This window comes from Lampris incognitus, chromosome 10, assembly GCF_029633865.1.
Source record: "Lampris incognitus isolate fLamInc1 chromosome 10, fLamInc1.hap2, whole genome shotgun sequence".
Lineage (NCBI taxonomy): Eukaryota > Metazoa > Chordata > Actinopteri > Lampriformes > Lampridae > Lampris > Lampris incognitus.
In genome coordinates, this window is record NC_079220.1 from 60033759 (window position 1) to 60057009 (window position 23251).

A 23251-nucleotide genomic window follows, 5' to 3' on the forward strand; every position below is an offset into this window, starting at 1 on the left:
ACACATTTCCTAACTTGTGCTAAGTCTATCTATCTATCTATCTATCTATCTATCTATCTATTTATCTATCTGTCTGTCTGTCTGTCTGTCTGTCTAGCAGGATAGATAAATAGATAGATAGATAGATAGATAGATAGATAGATAGATACTGTAAAAGGCACACAAAGGTGAGAATGTTTGCTGTGCGCTTGCAGCATGAGGAATCTTTTTATGCTAAAACAGCACTTTTTAAAAACCCTGCAGTAGTGGTCTGCCCATGCCTTTGCCCCTGCTCTGATACCTCTTTAATCCAGTTGCACCAGTGCTCCTCCTATACTGCTACTCCTGTTCTTTCTGTGTGCCAAGTGCCAATAACTTTGTGAAAGCCCTGTAACTGTGACCCGGTATTATCAAATGTACTTGCACATTAACTACTGTAAAAAATAAAGATAAAAAACAGAGAGAATGTCGACATGAATTTAAAAAATGAATATCTTAATAAAAGATTTGTAACAATTTTTATCAATAGTTTTCTTAATGGTTTGCTTCTTTTTGACTCTTTTCCACTGTTTTTGTGAATTGCTGTGTGTTGCACTCCTAGGCTACTGCACCTACTGCCAGTGAGATTACCAACCACCATGGGTGCAGAAGTACTTTCTTTTTCTTAAATTTCCCCCCCTTTTTCCCCCAATTGCATTTGGCCAAATACCCCACTCTTCCAAGCTGCCCCGGTCTCTGCTCCACCCCCTCTGCTGATCTGGGGAGGGCTGCAGACTACCACATGCCTCCTATGATACAAGTGGAGTCACCAGCTGCTTCTTTTCACCTGACAGTCAGGAGTTTCACCAGGGGGATGTAGCACGTGGGAGGATCACGCTATTCCCCCCAGTTCCCCCTCCCCCCTGAACAGGTGCCCTGACCAACCAGAGGAGGCGCTAGTGCAGCGACCATGACACATACCCATATCCGGCGTCCCTCCCACAGACACGGCCAATTGTGTCTGTAGGGACGCCCGACCAAGCTGGAGGTAACACGGGGAATCGAACCGGCGATCCCGTGTTAGTAGGCAATGAAGTAGATCGCTACACTACCTGGACGCCCTCTATAAGTACATTACATTACGGTCATTTAGCCGATGCTTTTTTCCAAAGCGACTTACAATAAGTGCATTTAACGTAGGAAATCAGGAGAACTACTAGTCATCAGAGGTCATAAGTGCATCTAAACAAGCATCTAAGAGCAAAACCAGTGCTAAAGTAAAAGCGCAAGAAAGAGATTTTTTTTTAAAAATGAGTGAATACAATAAGTGCTAAGAGCAAGTAACAGGGTAGTAGTTCTTGAAGAGGTGAGTTTTCAACTTGCGTCGAAAGATGGGCAGCGACTCCACTGTCCTGACATCAGCGGGGAGTTCATTCCACCGCTGTGGGGCCAGGACAGAAAAGAGCCGTGACCGGGTCTATCGACAGCAGGGGCCTCTGAGCGATGGGGCAACCATGTGTCCCGAGGCAGCAGAGCGAAGTGGTTGGGCGGAGGTGTAGGGTTTGACCATGGCCTGGAGATAGGAAGGAGCTGTTCCTAATATTTTCTAGATTTCTATAATGGGGGGGGGGCAAGATCTTATAAAGGGGTCTGGGGACATGCTACCCTAGAGAAAACTTTTCAAAATGTGGTTTTAAACTACCATTTAATGACTGTTTTCAGTGGGGAAAAAAGCATTTTAAATCATAAATGTTCACTAACAATAAGCTTTTTTAGGTGTCTTTTTTTTGTAATGATGCAGCTCTGCCATCAACCACAGCACAAAACAAAAAACAACAAACAAATAAAAGCATGTCAGAACAGAGCAGATCATTGGCAGGCCAAATAACAGTGATGGGGAATATGAGATAACCATCGGCCACCTGAGTAAAAACACTTGACAGAAGTTGAAGAGAATCACCCCACCTATTAAAAATGTGTGTAGGCTAATCCATAATGAATGGCAGATCTATTTAAAATGTAATCTACAAAAATAAAGGTATCACGTTAGATTACAGCCCGCAATGTATAGCGCACATACTCCATAGTTACGGTGTACTAATGGTGTACCAGTACCGTACACCCAGCCACTGAGGATGCACAAGCCAGTGCGTTCTTAGCGCCGGTCCCAAGCCCGAAAAAAATGGGGAGGGTTGCATCAGGAAGGACATCCGGAGTAAAATCCTTGCCAAATCAAATATGTGGGTCATAAATAATATTTCCATACTGGATCAGTCAAGGCCCGGGTTACCAACGACCATCACCAGTACTGTTAACCAGCAGGGTGCCGATGGAAACTATGCTACTGTTGAGCGAAGGAGAAGGAGAGGGGGGAGGTATGTCCAGAGGCAGCAGAAGAGGAGGAAGGGTAGGAGTATGGAGGTGAGTGTCAGAACTTTGAATGTTGGCACTATGTGTAGTAAAGGGAGAGAGCTGGCTGATATGATGGAAAGAAGAAAGGTAGGCATGCTGTGTGTGCAAGAGACCAGGTGGAATGGGAGTAAGGCCAGGAACATCGGAGGCGGATTCAAACTCTTTTACCGTGATGAGAATGGGAGGAGAAATGGGGTAGGGGTAATTCTGAAGGAAGAGTATGTCCAGAGTGGGTTGGAGGTGAAGAGAGTGTCAGGCAGAGTGATGAGTATGAAGCTGAAAATCGACAGTGTGTTGCTGAATGTTATCAGCGCATATGCCCCGCAAGTTGGGTGTGAGATGGAAGAGAAAGAAGAATTCTAGAGTGAGTTGGATGGTGTGGTGGAGAGGGTACCCAAGGAGGAGAGAGTGGTGATTGGAGCGGACTTCAATTGGCATGTTGGTGAGGGGAACAGAGGTGATGAGGAGGTGATGGATAGGTATGGTGTAAAGGAGAGAAATGTGGAAGGACAGATGGTGGTGGAATTTGCGAAAAGGATGGAAATGGCTGTGGTGAATACATATCTCAAGAAGAGGGAGGAACACAGGGTGACATACAAGAGTGGAGGAAAGTGCACACAGGTGGACTGTATCTTATGTAGAAGGCACGATCTAAAAGGGATTGGAGACTTTAAGGTGGTGACAGGGGAGAACGTAGCTAGGCAGCATCGGATGGTGGTCTGTAGGATGACTTTGGAGACCAAGAAGAGGAAGCGAGTGAAGGTAGAGCTGAAGATCAAATGATGGAAGTTGAATAAGGAAGACTGTTGTGTGGAGTTCAGGGAGGAGTTAACACAGGCACTGAGTGGTAGTGAAGAGTTGCCGGATGGCTGGGCAGGCACTGCAGAAATAGTGAGGGAGACAGCTAGGAAAGTACTTGGTGTGTCATCAGGAAAGAGGAAGGAAGACAATGAGACTTGGTGGTGGAATGAGGAAGTTCAGCAAAGTATACAAAGGGAGAAGTTGGCAAAGAAGAAGTGGGGTAGTCTGAGAGATGAAGAAATTAGACAGGAGTACAAGGAGATGCAGCGTAAAGCGAAGAGAGAGATGGCAAAGGCAAAGGGAAAGGCGTATGGTGAGTTGTATGACAGGTTAGACACTAAGGAAGGAGAACAGGACTTGTACTGATTGGCTTAACAGAGGGACTGAGCTGGGAAGGATGTGCAGCAGGTTAGGGTGATCAAGGATAGAGATGGAAATGTGCTGACAAGCAAGGAGAGTGTGATGAGAAGGTGGAAAGAGTACTTTGAGGAGCGGATGAATGAAGAAAATGAGAGAGAAGGTTGGATGATGTGGGGATAGTGAATCAGGAAGTGCAGTGGATTAGCAAGGAGGAAGTGAAGGCAGCTATGAAGAGGATGAAGAGTGGAAAGGCAGTTGGTCCAGATGACATATCTGTGGAGGCATGGAGATGTTTAGGAGATATGGCAGTGGAGTTTTTAACTAGATTGTTTAACACAATCTTGGAAAGTGAGAGGATGCCTGAGGAGTGGGGAAGAGGCATACTGGTACTGATTTTCAAGAATAAGGGCGATGTGCAGAACTGCAGCAACTACAGAGGTAGAAAGTTGATTAGCCACAGCATGAAGATATGGGAAAGAGTAATAGAAGCTAGGTTAAGAGGAGAGGTGATGATCAGCCAGCAGCAGTATGGTTTCATGCCAGGAAAGAGCACCACAGATGTGATGTTTGCTTTGAGAGTGTTGATGGAGAAGTATAGAGAAGGCCAGAGGGAGTTGCATTGTGTCTTTGTAGATTTAGAGAAAGCATACGACAGGGTGCCGAGAGAGGAGTTGTGGTATTGTATGAGGAAGTCGGGAGTTGCAGAGAAGTATGTAGGAGTGGTGCAGGATATGTATGAGGGAAGTGTGACAATGGTGAGGTGTGCGGTTGGAATGACAGATGGGTTCAAGGTGGAGGTGGGATTACCTCAAGGATCGGCTCTTAGCCCTTTCTTGTATGCAATGGTGATGGACAGGTTGATGGACAAGATCAGGCAGAAGTCTCTGTGGACTATGATGTTTGCGGATGACATTGTGATCTGTAGCAAGAGTAGGGTGCAGGTGGAGGAGAGCCTGGAGAGGTGGAGGTATGCACTGGAGAGAAGAGGAATGAAAGTCAGTAGGAGCAAGATGGAATACCTATGCGTGAATGAGAGGGAGGACAGCGGAATGGTGAGGATGCAAGGAGTAGAGGTGACAAAGAAAGAAGAAATTGCCAAATTGTGTATTCTCAGTGCATATAGACTCATATTGTAGAGTTCACAATAAACAATGTTCATAATATCACCGTCAACATTCTTCTCTTTTTTCATATTGTAGGAAGATGAGTCAAACTATACCATTCCCAGTGTCTCATCAGATGCCATGTACCTGGTGAATGTGTCTGTGGGCACATGCACCTGTCCAGATGGCAACAATGGTGCTCCCTGCAAGCACCAGCATGCAGTGATGCAGGCCTTCAAGCTGCAAGGCAGCGCCTTCTTTCCAGTCACCTCACCCACTGCAAGGAAGTTGTTTTATGAGATTGCCACAGATATAGTACTTAGGTTGCTTGTCCGGCAATGTCAGCAACTTTCTTATTCTGAGATAGTCCTGGCCCTGATGAAGTGTTTGCATCAGTGGAAAACGTGCACATTTGTAACTACATTACTACATGTAAGCTTTGAGTTGATAAAATAATATAAAACAGAACATTAAAGTTAAAGTCCGAGTTGCAAGGGAATGAATATTACAGGAGGGTTGCATATATATACATCACAAATATTTAAACTAGAGTTTTCCGCTATCTTGGTACTTGGTAGAGGTTTGTTTACTTTTGGTGGGATAGGGTAGAGATGCCGAGTAGCTAGCCTAATGTACTCTGAATATTATACAAAACTGCCAATAGAAGCTAAAAAACATCATGAACAAAAAGTGGAAATTGTTAGATTTGACCCCTACATTTTGAAGAAAACTGAGTTTGATGAAAAGGATCCACTTAACATGTGCACATGATTGTAGGTCCCACCTCACTGGTTTTGCACTGTTATTTTGTTTACAATTGGGGCGATATTTAAGTAAAAAAAGTAATTCTTATTGTGTCAGTAATGACAGCAAAGCACAGTCTTTTACATTTTGCCTTTATTCATTTGATTTCTTATGATGACAGTCTGAATATGATTAAGAAAATTGCAATTTCATACCACACCTGTAATCTAAAAAAAACAAGACACAAGCTACAAATGTACATCATCATATTATGAAATGATACATTTTGTTGTCAAGTAGCCATCCTCTGAAAAATCGCATTCCATGACCCTACCCATTAGACTATCCAGTTCATTCATCATTGACTTTATGCATTCCTCCATGTGAAGCAAATGCTCTCCTGAGAGGTCAGTCTGACATCCAACTGCCGGTTCAGGCTCATCTTAAGTGGCAATGACATGTTCAGCATCTGAAAACACAAAACATTAAGGAATATACAGTTCCCTCCATATTATTGCTGGAGAGCCAATCACACAGTAACACATTCTGCTTTAATTTTAAGGGAGGAAAAGCATGATACCTTCTTCTATATTCTCCTTTTGTACTTCATCCAGCTTCGGTGTATTGTGGTCAGCTTCAACACCACTGGCCCTCGGTTTAGAGCCCTGGCACAGAGCGTTGTGAGGAGCCACACTTTTCAGTTGCATGGGTTCAGCATCTGAAATCAAAACACATCCAGTGTAAATAATTAATAAATAACTCACCTGGATGTTAGTCAGAGTCGGGGAGAAAATCATACAGTAACACACTGTTTAATTTTAGGATAGGAAAATTTAGATTACATTTTAATAATGAAAGAGCTTCATAGTACCTTTGTGAGATGAAACATTTTCCATATCCAAGGTTCATTCGTGTCCAGCCAATTTCTTCCCTGCGTTTCAGCCCCCCTGAGTGTGCTTGGTTCATTTGTACTGAGGAACTGTCTGATTGAGCATTTCTTTGAGCGTACCCCTCTGGAAATCTGTGATGGTGAGAAGACCATCAGCTTGCTATGGCCCATATTTTGTGTTGGTGCCCAGTCAGTGTTGGTCCTGTCATACAAGTAGGCTGGTTTACCTTAAGTAAAGGGATGAGAAACCTGTTTGTTACATATTTCTACTTTCCGAAGCCGGGTTTTCCACCTCTGCTCTCGCCATGTCTGTCCAAAAAGGAAAGCTCAACGTACCAGACAACTGGTTTATGGGTTTGGAGTTTGAGAGGGAGGAAATCTTTGAGGAAACGCCATCAACTGCAAGTGAGTATTGTGCAACAGGGCTTGACATTACCATGTTCAACACTCTGGGCTACATCGGGCCAGCTGATTAAACTGTTCAGTGGCCCGCAGGGCCAGTAGGCAGGCAGGGAATATACCAATCCAAAACAGTAAAAGACAAAAATTGCCAGAGACAAATTTGCCTTAATGTCAAGACCTGTGCAGTGTTTATGAGTAATATGCAGTGTTTCATGTAACACACACAAATACAATCTGAGATTAAGACTCTGTGCCCTTGCCAAATAGGCACCCAAGAACAAAGTGGCTCAACACCTGGGGAGGGATCAGCCAGTCAAAAGAGCATCTTGAGGATCGCCTCAAAAGTATGTTTGAGGGGCTGTTGACGAAACTGAGACAGGATGAAACATTCCAGGCACCCATAAAATCTCTTGTCTCCTCTTATGAGAAGGTTATGCCTTAGAGTGTGCTGATTTTTTTAAACTTATTTTTAGCTTTGGTCTTCATGTGTGTATATCTTATATTGAGTTTGCTGTGTTTGTCTGTTTCTGTCTTGCACTATTTGGTGAAGCCACAGCCCTCATTTCATTTTTAACATGTGCCTGCACATTGTTTTTAATGACAATAAATTGAATTGAACTGAATTGAATTGAATTGATTTCACCGTTGTCCACGTTTGGAAAATCAAGTAGTGCGGCCACTTCAGCCAAACTACTAAAAATACGGGTAAGGAAATGCCTGCAAATGAGCACAGCAAATGGTGTGCAACCTACAGCTGTGGTTTGACGGAAGGTACCACTTGGAGGCAGATGGGCATTGATCATTGGATGACGTAAAAGAGCCCGGAGAGATCATAACTGTGGCATAGTTAAAGAGGGGGACAGCGAACTGCCCAAAAGATCGGAACCACACTCACTTTCTCAGTGTGTGACTGATCGTGTGTCCCTGGGTGGCAAACATAGCAGCAAATAAACTATTTTATTAAAAAAAAAACAGCATGTTTGTGTAGGCCTAAGTATTCTGAAACAAATCAGACTATGCCTATAATAAATAAATAAATAAATATATATATATATACACATATATATATACATATATATATATATATATATATATATATATATATATATATATATATATATATATATATATATATTAACGTACAAGGGCTAACGTGTCTAACCTGTATCTCCCGCACCGCAGGCGACAACGTTAACCAGTCGACTAAAGGGTCCAACCCATTAGCCAAGGGCTAACGTGTCTACTTATTCGTGTACATTATTATACTATATATATCTCAGTTCTGAAAAAATGAATTGACAGGTCATGTAAATATTGATTCAAACAACAAAACACACACACAGGTCCCCCCGGTTAAATAAATATTAGTTACATAAATTATGTGTTAGCATATATAATTATTTTAAACTTGCAATAACTTTGCTACTTTGCTAGAGGTTTGACACAAGTGTTTGCCAGAAGGCACTTTTTGTAAGGGAATGTATTATAATGTTTGTGTTACACATATTTCACAATTATTGTAGGACAGAGGAAGATGCAGAAGACAGGAAGAAATGGAAACGGATGATGCGCTGTGGCGACCCCTAACGGGAGCAGCCGAAAGTAGTAATAGTAGTAGTAGTAGTAGTAGTGGTAGGTAGAACCCTCTTAAGGGTGAGATCCTCAAAATGCTGCTACTTCCATTCTCCCCCCCCCCTCAGAATAACGTTACTGAAGCTGATGATGTATCATCTTTCTAACCAGTACTAGTCTGCTGTACATTATTGCGCCTATGAAAATAATGGCGAAAATAATGAAAATATGTTTTCAGTATATCTGTGGTGGTGATAGGATTACATTAATATATAGAGAAAGGATAAGTAGTTGTTTTGATACATATGTATAATAGTGTAACATTCAGGAGTAAGACACGTTAGCTAACGGGTCGGACCCTTTAGTCGACTGGTTAAGGTTGTCGCCCGCGGTGCGGGAGATACGGGTTCGCGTTCCGGCTGTAAACGGATCCCACTTCCACACCAATCTCGCGGAGTATAGCGGAACTCCGCGAACAATCCGCCACAGCCGGGACGCGAACCCGCGGGAGACAGTGTTAACCAGTCGGCTAACGTGTCTACTTACTCGTGTACGTTACAATATATTGATGTAATGGCGAAGATAACTTATGCTAGCTAACGTAGCTCACTAGCCAAGTAGCCAAGCATTGTCAGAGCAAGGAAGGAATCACGTGCTTTGAGAGGAGCAACGCGAACGTCAGAGCGGTGACGTTTCACCGGCCAATCAGGTAGCGCTTTTATGAATATTAATGAGCCTGCCCCTGCCAACCTGCATTTCGGAAATTGGCACGCCGCGCAGGGGTCAGCGGAAGTTAACATAACACATTAACAACGCGGCACAGGAGTTAGCGGAAGTTAACGCATTAACATAACGCCGAGTGCGTGATTTTTTTTCGTACCCGTTTTCCGGGAACTCTGCCTCTGATTGGTCACCTGGATTCCGGGAACACCCGCCCCTACTCTATCTCTGATTGGCTAACCCTATCCCTAACCCCACCCTAACCTTAACCAACGACGGCAACGAGTACTAGCCAATCAGAGGCAGAGTTCCCGGAAAACGGGTACGAAAAAAAATCACGCACGCGGCGCAGGAGTTGGCGGAAGATAACACATCAACATAACGCGGCACAGGAGTTAGCGGAAGTGGAGACGTAACAAGCGCATTTGATCTCACGCCACTGGTACATTACCCGTTTTAAAGCACCGCATTACAAATCCAAAGTTATCAAGCAGTACGTGATGATTTTGGTCTGCAACTGTCACAACACATCCAAAGCAACATTTAAGACTGTCATGACCCGCTCCGCTCCACATCCTAGCTCATGTTTTATGAGTTTTTCATATTCCCCAGTGTTTCCTGTTTTATTGTGGTATTCACGTGTGTCTCGTTTTCAGATGCCTGTTCCTGTCAAGTTTCCCTCCTGTGTGATTACCGGCCCCGCCCTAATGTGTTGCACCTGTGTGTCATCATCTCCCCCATGTGTGTATTTAAGCCATGCGTTTCTCCCTCATGCTGCCAGTTCGTCTTTACCCCCCGGTGAAGAGTCTGACGCCTCTGCCTGAGCTGACTGGTTGCCGCGCACCGACCTTTTTGCCCGTTTAAACCTTTTTGGAGCTTTTGCTGCCTGTGTCAGTCTGCTTTGTGCGTCCTTCGTCATTGTGAGCCTGCGAACTGGCCACAATATGGACTCCGCAGACTCAGCCCGGTTCGTAGTGCTCTGCGAGCTAGGACCAGCGACCGCAATGCTAGAAGTGGTGTATGAATCGGACGCTACATCGCCGTGTGACCCTGGTAAGTTTTCTTTTTCCTGTCAGACACCAACGTTAGTGACTGTCTCACACGTTAGTTTCAAATAAGACAACTGTACTTCTTTAACTGAACTTCATTTGCGCTCTCAACATCAAGTGGCCACAGCCTACCGAACACTTCAACAAGTGCCTTTCACTAGCAGCGCGCCTTCCTCCTAACAGGAGGGTTACCGTAAAGACTGCAGTAGAAGTGACTAACAAAACAGGCTACTGTATTATAGGCACCAACAAAAGTTAACTTAACAAACTTAACAGTTGTCTCATTTAGGGCTGCAACTAACTATTTTGACAGTCGAGTGACTTATCGATTATTGATACAAATAATCGATTATTCAGATTATGACTCGCACAGTTACTCAATGGGTCTTATTTATCTATCTGCTTTCAAATGTAGCTTTAGGTTGTTTTAGGCATGCGGTAACGATAAAGATAAGACCTTTATTCAAAAATGTATTTTTTTTAATGAATGGTTAACTAGGACTAGTTCAGTGAGGGCAGTTGCTTGCTGGGGTGTACAAGTCTGCTTCCTTTGAAGAAAGCCATCCATGGTAGCATTACAAGATCCAACAAACCCACAACTTGTTCCAATTAATTTGAATGCAACCCACATTGGGCATGCACGCATAGACACAAGTTGTAGAAATCTTTCACAAATTAAAGTTATCAAATGCTCCGGTGTTCTCCAAACTTTTGTATTTGGCAGCAACACTATCTCCAGCCATACATGTCACCATGACAACAATGCGACGTTTAAGCAAAGAATTTCCAAATGGCAGACAGGCTCTGGTTTAACATTGTAAAGTTAGGGCACATATGGTATGTGAACAGGATGGTTGTGAATATGTCCAATGTCATTAATAATTGATTGATCAAGAGAAAATGTATTTCAAAACAGAAAATGTTACAGCTCATAACGTGAAGTAACATGGCTTTTAACATTACCTATACTAGCTAGCCAGCTAGCTTAATGAGAGGAGTCTTCATCATGCAGAGAGCCAATGTGCCACCTCTTCAGATTTTGCGTCGCGTTGATCAGTGCATAATTTCTGTTGGTTGGTTAGTAGACGTAGCTCGTACTAACAGTCACATTGTGAGATGGTCATCCTAACTTTGTGACACTGTCAGACTTTTGTCCCAGGTTATCTTCGGTCGTAAGACTGGAATAATGGCCGTCTTTGAACCTGTCTCACAGTGCAACGTAAGACCACTTTTAGGACCCCGACCAAACATCGCCACGTTCAGTCATCTGAGACGGCCCAAATCGCATAGTCTGTAGGAGAGAGATAATGTTTAGTTACAGAATTTTTTTTTTTTAAAAAAAACATCCAAACTCCAAATCTACCTGGAGACACACCAGAGAGCCAATCGGTAATGAGCAGGGCAGCCCTCCCACTGGCAAGTAAACTGACGATGATTGTTGCCTTCAGAAACTGCAGGGGGCTATTATGAAAGTAGAGTTGTCATATATGGGGTTTTAAATTTTCAGTTAAGACAAAAACAATGTTCTTTAAAAGGAAAAGAACTGATAATGAAATGAAACAAATTATGTAATCAAAAATTGGAAAAGCGGAACCCTTTGAGTTTTTAAGGATATGGTTCGATGAAAGAATTACGTGCTTATACATTCAGAAAGTAGTGGACAAATTAATTAACGGATAGCTCATTCTACATTTTTTTTTGTTAGACTTTGGGGTAGAACTAGGGTAAGATGTCTTTTTTTTTGTTTGCTCAGGCAGCCAGTCTCTGCTGTGGGATTGTCTGCCCTAGCAGATGAAACCCCAGCCCTAACCGTAAGATCCATCCGTTAAGTTTATCCAAACCTAACGCTAACCAAAAGCAGCAAAAGACTGTATTTTCAGCGATCATTTCTGCCGTTATTAACTTGAAATATGTTTCTAAAGTGATTCCCGCCAGCCACGATTATGGGCTGTCGTGAATCTTCCTGAGCGCAAAGCGGGTACAGAGAAGTTGTTTAATGACAAACTCTGCTTTTATGACCGTTTAGTGCTCCTTTATGGGAGCTTCGAGGAAGGAGCGCATTCTGAGGGGTTAAAAGGGGAAAAATTCAGAAATCCACCAGTTTTATCCAGACCTTACCCTAAAAACATTAAATTGCAATAGCAGACAACTTCAAAAAAAAGAGAAGCTTATATTACTCTAAACCCCACCAATAACTTTTCAGGCTTAAAGCAGGGTAAACTAATTCAAGATGGGAGCTAAATTGTAAAGAAGAAACATCCAAATTTACCGTATCCTTAATCCATCAAACTCTATCCACATCCCTAACCCTAATTCTGGGGATATCTCTAAGCCAGCACTGGCGGAGGCACTCTGGTTACACACGCTGGCCCGGACATTCAACCCTTAATTTTCACTCCGAGAAGCTCAATATTATCCATCAGAAATGCCATTGCCGTGGTTAGCTTGGCTGCTGTGAAGAGTTTGACTCTATTGCTGTGGTATTCTCTTTGCGATTGTCTACCTGAGCTGATAAAACCCTTACCCTAAGCGAAACATGTAGAAAGAGCCATCCATTAATTTTACCCAAAACTTTCACTTCAAGAAGTTTGGTACTTTCCATCAGAAATGCCATTGCCGTGGTTAGCTTGGCTACCGCGAAGAGTTAGCCTCTGTTGCTGTGGTATTCTCTGTGCAATTGACTTCCCGAGCTGGTAAAACTCTTACACTAATCGAAATATGTAGAAAGAGCCGTCCATTAATTTTATCCAAAACTTTCACTCTGAGAAGCTTGGTACTTTCCATCAGAAATGCCATTGCCGTGGTTAGCTTGGCTACTGCGAAGAGTTAGATTCTGTTGCTGTGGTATTCTCTGTGCAATTGTCTGCCTGAGCTGATAAAACCCATACCCTAAGCAAAACATGTAGAAAGAGCCATCTCGTTCTACATTTTTCAGTCCGGGTTGGTGTAGGGTTATGGTCAGCAAGAGAGACTGTCTGCCTGAGCTGATAAAACCCTTACGCTAACCAAACCGAAACATTGTAAAAAGCGCATACGTTAATAAGATCCAAAATTGTCACTCCCATTCCCATGGTGAGCTTTGCTACTGAGAAGATTGTCTCTGTTGCTGTGATTTTTTGCCTGAGCAGATGAAACCCTTACCCAATCCCAAACCCTACCTCAACCAAAACATGAAGAAAGTCATCAGTTAATTTGATGCAAAATGGTGACTACGAGAAACTAGGTACTTTATTTCAGAATTGTCATTGCTGTTTAGCTTACCTACTGCGAAGTGTTAGTCTCTGTTGTTGTGCTATTCTGTGTGGGATTGTCTGCCTGAGCAGGTAAAACCCTTACCCTATCCCAACCGAAACATGTAGAAAGAGCACTCCGTTAGTTTTATCTGAAACTATCTATGTTCAGAAATGCTACTGCGAAGGGGTAGTCGCTGTTGCTGTGGTAATGTTTGCCTGAGCAGATAAAACTTTTAGCCAAACTCATCCCTAACCGAAAGATGTAGAAAGAGCAATCTGTTAATTTTATCCAAACCTTTCAGTTGGAAAAGCTCAGTACTTTCCGTCAGAAATGACTGTCATGGATAGCTTGGCTACTGCTAAGAGTTACACTCTGGTGTGGTATTTTTTTGTGGGATTGTTTGACTGAGCAGATAAATCCTTACGCTTAGCGAAATGTGTAGAAAGAGCTGTCCAGTAATTTTATCCAAAACCTTCACTCCCGAGAAGCTTGGTACTTTCCATCAGAAATGCCATTGCCGTGGTTAGCTTGGCTACTACGGAGAGTTAGTCTCTGTTGCTGTTGTATTCTCTGTGCGATTGTCTGCCTGAGCTGAGAAAACCCTTACCCTAATTGAAACGTGTAGAAACCGCCTCCGTGAATTTTTTCCCGAAACTATCACTCAGAAGCTCGGTACTTGAGAAGAGCAGTGCCATTGCTGTGTTTAGCTTGGCTACGGCAAAGTTAGCCTCTGTTGCTGTGGGATTGTCTGCCTGAGCAGGTAAAACCCTTACGCTAACCAAATCAAAACGTTGTTGTAAGAGCATATTTTAATAAGATCCAAAACTGTCACTCCGAGAAGCCTAGTACTTTCCATCAGAAATGCCATCGTGAGCTTTGCTATTCTGAAGAGTTAGTCTCTGTTTGCCTGAGCAGATAAAACCCTTACGCAAACCCTACCTCAACCAAAACATTAAAGTCATCAGTTAATTTGATCCAAAATTGTCTACGAGAAATTCGGTACTTTATTTCAAAATTGTCATTTCTGTGTTTAGCTTGGCTACCGCGAAGTGGTAGTCTCTGTCGCTGTGGGGTTGTCTGCCTGAGCAGGTAAAACACTTGCCCGAACCGAAACATGTAGAAAGAGCCATCTGTTTATTTTATCCAAAGCTATCGCGCCGAGAAGCTCAGTACGTTCCAGCCACAGTGCCATTGGCATAATTAGCTTGGCTACGATGAAGAGTTGGTCTCTGTTGCTGTGGGATTTCTGAGGGATTGTTCAACTAAACGGATAAAACCCTTACCCTAAGTGAAACATGTAGAAAGGACTCCGGTAATTTTATCCAAAACTTTCACTCCGAGAAGCTTGGTACTTTCCACCAGAAATGCCATTGCAGTGGTTAGCTTGGCTACTGCGAAGAGGTAGTCTCTGTTGCTGTGGTATTCTCTGTGCGATTGTCTGCCTGAGCTGATAAAACCCTTACCCTAAGCGAAACATGTAGAAAGAGCCATCTTGTTCTACATTTTTCAGTCAGGGTTGGTGTAGGGTTATGGTCAGCAACAGAGACCGTCTGCCTGTGCAGATAAAACCCTTACACTAAACCTATCCCAACCCTTTAAAATGTAGAAAGAGCCATCCGTTAATTGTATACACACCTAAAGCTCCAATACGCTCAGTATTTCCCATCAGAAATGCCATTGCTGTGGTTAGCTTGATTCCTGCTAAGAATTAATCCCACAAAGAATACCATAGTAAGAGAGACTGTCTTGGCAGTTGCCAAGCTAACCACTGCAGTGGCGTTTCTGAAGGAAAGTACAGAGCTTCTCAGTGTGAAAGGTTTGGATAAAATTAACGGATAGCTCATTCTACATTTGTTGTTTTTTTTTTTTGGCTCCTTTATGGGAGCTTCGAGGAAGGAGCGCATTCTGAGGGGTTAAAAAGGGGTAAAATTTCAGAAATCCACCAGTTTTATCCAGACCTAAACCTTAGTCCTTACCCTAAAAACATTAAATTGCAATAGCAGACTACTTAAAAAAAAAGAAGCTTATATTATTCTAAACCCCACCAATAACTTTTCAAGCTTAAAGCAGGGTAAACCAATCAAGATGGGAGGTGAATTGTAAAAAGAAACATCCAACTTTACCGTATCCTTAATCCGTCAAACTCTATCCACATCCCTAACCCCAATTCTGGGGGTATCTCCAAGTCAGCACTGGCGGAGGCACTCTGGTGACACGCGCTGACCCGGGCATTCAACCCTAAACTTACACTCCGAGAAGGTTGGTATTATCCATCAGAAATGCCATTGCCGTGGTTCGCTTGCCTACTGCAAAGAGTTAGTCTCTGTTGCTGTGCTGTTGTTGAGAAATGTGTTTCTAAAGTGAGTCCTGATACCCACGATGAGCTGCGATGCTTCTTCCTGAGCATAAAGCAGGTACAGAGAAGTGGTTTAATCACAGGTTCTGTGCTTTTGTGGAAAGAAGCATGCTCTGAGTGGTAAAATGCAGAGAGCCATCAATTAATTTTATTTAAACATGACCCTAAAAACAAACTGCTGTAGCAGTGAACTTCACAAAAAAATCATTTATAATGCTCCAACCCCCACCATCAATTTTTCAAGTTTAAACGGGGTAAACCAATCAAGAGATCAATTGTAAAGAAGAAAAAACATCCAAATTGAACCTACCATTAACCCATCAAACTCTCTCCTTAACTCTAATCCTGAGGGTTTCTCCATGCTGGCGCTTAGGCACTGTCCACCTGAGCAGATAAAACTTTCCCCAAACCTTATCTAAACCGAAACATGTAGAAAGAACCATCCGTTCATTTGATCCAAAACTTTGACTACGAGAAGCTTGGTACTCTCCTTCAGAAATGACATTGCTGTGGTTAGTTTGGCGACCGCGAAGAGTTAGTCACTTTCTGTGGGATTATCTGCCCGAGCAGATAGAACTTTACCCCAACCGAAATGTAGAAGGAGCCTTCCTTTAACTGGATCCAAAACTCTTACTGACAAGCTCTGTACTTTACATCAGAAATGCCATGGTCATGGTGAGCTTTGCTACCACAAAGAGTTAGTCTCTGTTGCTGTGGTATTCTCTGTGGCATTGTCTGCCTGGGCAGGTAAAACACTTGCCCTAACCCAACCGAAACATGTAGAAAGAGCCATCTGTTTATTTTATCAAAAACTATCGCGCCGAGAAGCTCAGTACGTTCAAGCCGCAGTGCCATTGCCATAATTAGCTTGGCTACGATGAAGAGTTGGTCTCTGTTGCTGTGGGATTTCTGAGGGATTGTTCAATTAAACGGATAAAACCCTTACCCTAAGTGAAACATGTAGAAGCACTCCGGTAATGTTATCCAAAACTTTCACTCCGAGAAGCTTGGTACTTTCCACCAGAAATGCCATTGCCGTGGTTAGCTTGGCTACTGTGAAGAGTTAGTCTCTGTTGCTGTGGTATTCTCTGTTTGATTGTCTGCCTGAGCAGATAATGCCCTTACAACTAAGCGAAATATATAGAAAAAGCCGTCCAGTAATTTTATCAAACTTTTATTATGAGTAGCTTGGTACTTTCCATCAGAAATTCCATTTTCGTAGTTGGCTTGGCTACGATGAAGAGTTGGTCTCTGTTGCTGTTGTATTTCTGCGATTGTCTGCTTAAACAGGTAACACACTTAACCTAACCCAACCAAAACATGTAGGAAGAGCCGTCTGTTAATTTTATCCAAAATATTCACTCAAAGAAGCTCTGTTCTTTGCTTCAGAAATTCCATTGCCGTGGTTAGCTTGGCTACCATGAAGAGTTGGTCTCTGTTTCTGAGGGATTGTCCGTGTCAATGGATTAAACCCTTACACAAAGCGAAATATGTAGAAAAGCCGTGCATTAATTTTACCCAAATCTTTCCCTCCAAGAAGCTCTGTACTTTCCATCAGAAATGCCATTGATGTGATTAGCTTGGCTACCACGAAGAGTTATTATTCTCTGTTGTTGTATTTCTGCGGATTGTCTGACTGAACAGATAAAATCCTTATCTTAAGCGAAATTTGTAGCAAGAGGCATCCAGTAATGTTATCCAAAACTTTCACACCGAGAAGCTTGGTACTTTCCATCAGGAATGCCATTGCCGTAGTTAGCTTGGTTACTACGAAGAGTTAGTCTCTGTTGCTGTGGTGTTCTCTGTGCGATTGACTGCCTGAGCTGATAAAACCCTTACACTAAGCGAAACATGCAGAAAGAGCCGTCCATTACTGTTATACAAAACTTTCACTCCGAGAAGCTTGGTACTTTCCATCAGGAATGCCATTGCTGCAGTTAGCTTGGCTACTGCGAAGAGTTGGTCTCTGTTGCTGTGGTATCCTCTGTGCGATTGACTGCCTGAGCTGATAAAACCCTAACGCTAAGCGAAACATGTAGAAAGGGCCGTCCATTAATTTCATCCAAAACTTTCACTCCGAGAAGCTTGGTACTTGGCATCAGTAATGCCATTGCTGTGTTTAGCTTGGCTACTACGAAGAGTTAGTCTCTGTTGCTGTGGTGTTCTCTGTGCGATTGTCTGCCTAAGCTGATAAAACCCTTACACTAGGCGAAATATGTGGAAAGAGCTGTCCAGTAATTTTATCCAAAACTTTCACTCAGAGAATCTTTATACTTTCCCTCAGTAATGACATTGCCTTGGTTTGCTTCGGTTCCACGAAGAGTTAGTCTCTGTTGCTGTTGTATTTCTGTGGGATTGTCCGACTGAACAGATAAAACCCTTACTATAAGTAAAATATGTAGAATAGCCGTTCATTAATTTCACTGCAAGAAACTTGATACTTTCCATCAGGAATGCCATTGCCATAGTTAGCTTGGCTACTACGAAGAGTTAGTCTCTGTTGCTGTGGTATTCTCTGTGCGATTGTCTGTCTGAGCTTATACAACCCTTACACTAAGCGAAATATGTAGAAAGAGCTGTCCATTAATGTTATCCAAAACTTTCACTCCGAGAATCTTGATACTTCCCATCAGGAATGCCATTGCTGTAGTTAGCTTGGCTTCTACGAAGAGTTGGTCTCTGTCGCTGTGGGATTGTCTGCCTGAGCAGGTAAAACCCTTACCGTAACTCTACTCTAACCAAAAGATGTGGAACGACCCAACCCTTAATTTTATTCCGAGCAGCTCGGTACATTCCATCTGAAATGCCATTACTGTGGTTAGCTTGTCTATCGAAGTTATTCTCTGTTGCAGTGGTATTCTCTAAGATTTTCTGCCTTAGCAGGTAAAACCCTAACAGTATCCCAACCGAAACGTCTAGAAAGACCAGTCCGTTAATTTCATCTGAAACTATCACTCCATGTTCAGAAATGCTACTGCGAAGAGTTAGTCTCTGTTGCTGTGGTATTCTCTGTGCGATTGTCTGCCTCAGCTGATAAAACCCTTACCCTAAGCGAAACATAGAAAGAGCCGTCCAGTAATTTTATCTAAAACTTTCGCTTCGAGAAGCTTGGTCCTTCCATCAGAAATGCCATTGCTGTGGTTAGCTTGTCTACTGCGAAGAGTTAGTCTCTGTTGCTGTGGTATTCTCTGTGCGATTGTCTGCCTGAGCTGATAAAACCCTTACACTAAGCGAAACATATAGAAAGAGCCGTCCATTAATTCTATCGAAGACTTTCACTCTGAGACGCTCAGTATTTCCCATCAGAAATGCCATTGCCGTGGTTAGCTTGGCTACTGCGAAGAGTTGGTCTCTTTTGCTGTGGTATTCTCTGTGCGATTGTCTGCCTCAGCTGATAAAACCCTTACCCTAAGCGAAACATGTAGAAAGAGCCATCTTGTTCTATATTTTTCAGTCAGGGTTGGTGTAGGGTCATGGTCAGCAACAGAGACTGTCTGCCTGTGCAGATAAAACCCTTATACTAAATCTATCCCAACCCTTTAAAATGTAGAAAGAGCCATCTGTTAATTGTATACAAACCTAAAGCTCGAAGATGCTCAGTATTTCCCATCAGAAATGCCATTGCTGTGGTTAGCTTGACTCCTGCTAAGAATTAATCCCACAAAGAATACCATAGTAACAGAGACTGTCTTGGCGGTTGCCAAGCTAATCACTGCAGTGGCGTTTCTGATGGAAAGTACAGAGCTTCTCGGTGTGAAAGGACTGGATAAAATTAACGGATAGCTCATTCTACATAGTTTTTTTGTTTTTTTTATCCTTTATGGGAGCTTCGAGGAAGGAGCGCATTCTGGGGGGTTAAAAAGGGGGAACATTCAGAAATCCACCAGTTTTAACCAGACCTAAACCTTAGTCCTAACCCTTACCCTAAAAACATTAAATTGCAATAGCAGACTACTTCAAAAAAAAGAGAAGAAGTTTATATTACTCTAAACCCCACCAATAACTTTTCAAGCTTAAAGCAGGGTAAACTAATCAAGATGGGAGGTGAATTGTAAAGAAGAAACATCCAAATTTACCGTATCCTTAATCCATCAAACTCTATCCACATCCCTAATTCTGGGGATATCTCTAAACCAGCACTGGCGGAGGCATTCTGGTGACACGCGCTGGCCCGGGCATTCAACCTTCACTCCGAGAAGCTCAATATTATCCATCAGAAATGCCATTGCCGTGGTTAGCTTGGCTACTGCGAAGAGTTCGTCTCTGTTGCTGTGGTATTCTCTGTGCGATTGTCTGCCTGAGCTGATAAAACCCTTACACTAAGCGAAACATGGAAAGAGCCGTCCATTAATTTTATCCAAGACTTTCACTCCGAGAACCTTGGTACTTTCCATCAGAAATGCCATTGCCGTGGTTAACTTGGCTACTGCGAAGAGTTCGTCTCTGTTGCTGTGGTATTCTCTGTGCGATTGTCTGCCTGAGCTGATAAAACCCTTATACTAAGCGAAACATAGAAAGGGCCGTCCCTTAATTTTATCCAAGACTTTCACTCCGAGAAGCTTGGTACTTTCCATCAGAAATGCCATTGCTGTGGTTAGATTGGCTACTGCGAAGAGTTCGTCTCTGTTGCTGTGGTATTCTCTGTGCGATTGTCTGCCTGAGCTGATAAAACCCTTACACTAAGCGAAACATAAAGAGCCGTCCAGTAATTTTATCTAAAACTTTCGCTTCGAGAAGCTTGGTCCTTCCATCAGAAATGCCATTGCTGTGGTTAGCTTGGCTACTGCGAAGACTTAGTCTCTGTTGCTGTGGTATTCTCTGTGCGATTGTCTGCCTGAGCTGATAAAACCCTTACACTAAGCGAAACATATAGAAAGAAACATCCATTAATTTTATCCAAGACTTTCACTCCGAGAAGCTTGGTACTTTCCATCAGAAATGCCATTGCCGTGGTGAGCTTGGCTACTGCAAAGAGTTAGTCTCTGTTGCTGTGGTATTCTCTGTGCGATTGCCTGCCTGAGCTGATAAAACCCTTAAACTAAGCGAAACATAGAAAGAGCCGGCCTTTAATTTTATCCAAGACTTTCACTCCGAGAAGCTTGGTACTTTCCATCAGAAATGCCATTGCCGTCGTTAGCTTGGCTACTGCAAAGAGTTATTCTCTGTGCGATTGTCTGCCTGAGCTGATAAAACCCTCACACTAAGCGAAACATAGAAAGAGCCGTCCCTTAATTTTATCCAAGACTTTCACTCTGAGAAGCGTGGTACTTTCCATCAGAAATGACATTGCCGTGGTTAGCTTGGCTACTGCGAAGAGTTAGTCTTTGTTGCTGTGCGATTGTCTGCCTGAGCTGATAAAACCCTTACACTAAGCGAAACATATAGAAAGAGCCGTCCATTAATTCTATCCAAGACTTTCACTCCGAGAAGCTTGGTACTTTCCATCAGAAATGCCATTGCCGTGGTTAGCTTGGCTACTGCGGAGAGTTCGTCTCTGTTGCTGTGGTATTCTCTGTGCGATTGTCTGCCTGAGCTGATAAAACCCTTACACTAAGCGAAACATAGAAAGGGCCGTCCCTTAATTTTATCCAATACTTTCACTCTGAGAAGCTTGTTACTTTCCATCAGAAATGCCATTGCCGTGGTTAGCTTGGCTACTGCGAAGAGTTAGTCTCTGTTGCTGTGCGATTGTCTGCCTGAGCTGATAAAACCCTTACACTAAGCGAAACATATAGAAAGAGCCGTCCATTAATTTTATCCAAGACTTTCACTCCGAGAAGCTTGGTACTTTCCATCAGAAATGCCATTGCCGTGGTTAGCTTGGCTACTGCGAAGAGTTGGTCTCTTTTGCTGTGGTATTCTCTGTGCGATTGTCTGCCTCAGCTGATAAAACCCATACCCTAAGCAAAACATGTAGAAAGAGCCATCTTGTTCTATATTTTTCAGTCAGGGTTGGTGTAGGGTCATGGTCAGCAACAGAGACTGTCTGCCTGTGCAGATAAAACCCTTATACTAAATCTATCCCAACCCTTTAAAATGTAGAAAGAGCCATCTGTTAATTGTATACAAACCTAAAGCTCGAAGACGCTCAGTATTTCCCATCAGAAATGCCATTGCTGTGGTTAGCTTGACTCCTGCTAAGAATTAATCCCACAAAGAATACCATAGTAACAGAGACTGTCTTGGCGGTTGCCAAGCTAACCACTGCAGTGGCGTTTCTGATGGAAAGTACAGAGCTTCTCGGTGTGAAAGGACTGGATAAAATTAACGGATAGCTCATTCTACATTGTTTTTTTTTCTCCTTTATGGGAGCTTCGAGGAAGGAGCGCATTCTGAGGGGTTAAAAAGGGGGAACATTTGAGAAATCCACCAGTTTTATCCAGACCTAAACCTTAGTCCTTACCCTAAAAACATTAAATAGCAATAGCAGACTTCTTCAAAAAAAAAAGAGAAGCCTATATTACTCTAAACCCCACCAATAACTTTCCAAGCTTAAAGCAGGGTAAACTAATCAAGATGGGAGGTGAAGTGTAAAGAAGAAACATCCAAATTTACCGTATCCTTAATCCATCAAACTCTATCCACATCCATAACCCTAATTCTGGGAATATCTCTAAGCCAGCACTAGCAGAGGCACAATGGTGACACGCGCTGGCCCGGGCATTCAACCCTTAACTTTCACTCCGAGAAGCTCAATATTATCCATCAGAAATGCCATTGCCGTGGTTAGCTTGGCTGCTGTGAAGAGTTTGACTCTATTGCTGTGGTATTCTGTGTGCGATTGTCTGCCTGAGCTGATAAAACCCTTACACTAAGCGAAGTATATCGAAAGAGCCGTCCATTAATTTTATCCAAGAATTTCACTCCGAGAAGCTTGGTACTTTCCATCAGAAATGCCATTGCTGTGGTTAGCTTAGCTACTGCGAAGAGTTCGTCTCTGTTGCTGTGATATTCTCTGTGCGATTGTCTGCCTGAGCTGATAAAACCGTTGCACTAAGCGAAACCTATAGAAAGAAACATCCATTAATTTTATCCAAGACTTTCACTCCGAGAAGCTTGGAACTTTCCATCAGAATTGCCATTGCCGTGGTTAGCTTGGCTACTGCAAAGAGTTCGTCTCTGTTGCTGTGGTATTCTCTGTGTGATTGTCTGCCTGAGCTGATAAAACCCTTAAACTAAGCGAAACATAGAAAGAGCCGGCCTTTAATTTTATCCAAGACTTTCACTCCGAGAAGCTTGGTACTTTGCATCAGAAATGCCATTGCCGTCGTTAGCTTGGCTACTGCAAAGAGTTATTGTCTGTGCGAATGTCTGCCTGAGCTGATAAAACCCTCACACTAAGCGAAACATAGAAAGAGCCGTCCCTTAATTTTATCCAAGACTTTCACTCTGAGAAGCGTGGTACTTTCCATCAGAAATGACATTGCCGTGGTTAGCTTGGCTACTGCGAAGAGTTAGTCTTTGTTGCTGTGCGATTGTCTGCCTGAGCTGATAAAACCCTTACACTAAGCGAAACATATAAAAAGAGCCGTCCATTAATTTTATCCAAGACTTTCACTCCGAGAAGCTTGGAACTTTCCATCAGAATTGCCATTGCCGTGGTTAGCTTGGCTACTGCAAAGAGTTCGTCTCTGTTGCTGTGGTATTCTCT

The 23251-nt window shown here is 42.9% G+C and overlaps 1 non-coding gene and 1 pseudogene across 1 annotated transcript; both read left to right on the plus strand.

Annotated features, from left to right (window-relative positions):
- The first annotated feature begins 11874 nt into the window (after window positions 1-11874).
- On the plus strand, window positions 11875-12081 carry LOC130120186 (small nucleolar RNA U3). The gene has a single exon (XR_008810909.1). It is a non-coding gene; the product is annotated as a small nucleolar RNA U3 (small nucleolar RNA).
- Window positions 12082-15561: 3480 nt separating this feature from the next.
- Window positions 15562-15722, plus strand: LOC130120225 (small nucleolar RNA U3; annotated as a pseudogene).
- The last annotated feature ends 7529 nt before the right edge of the window (window positions 15723-23251 follow it).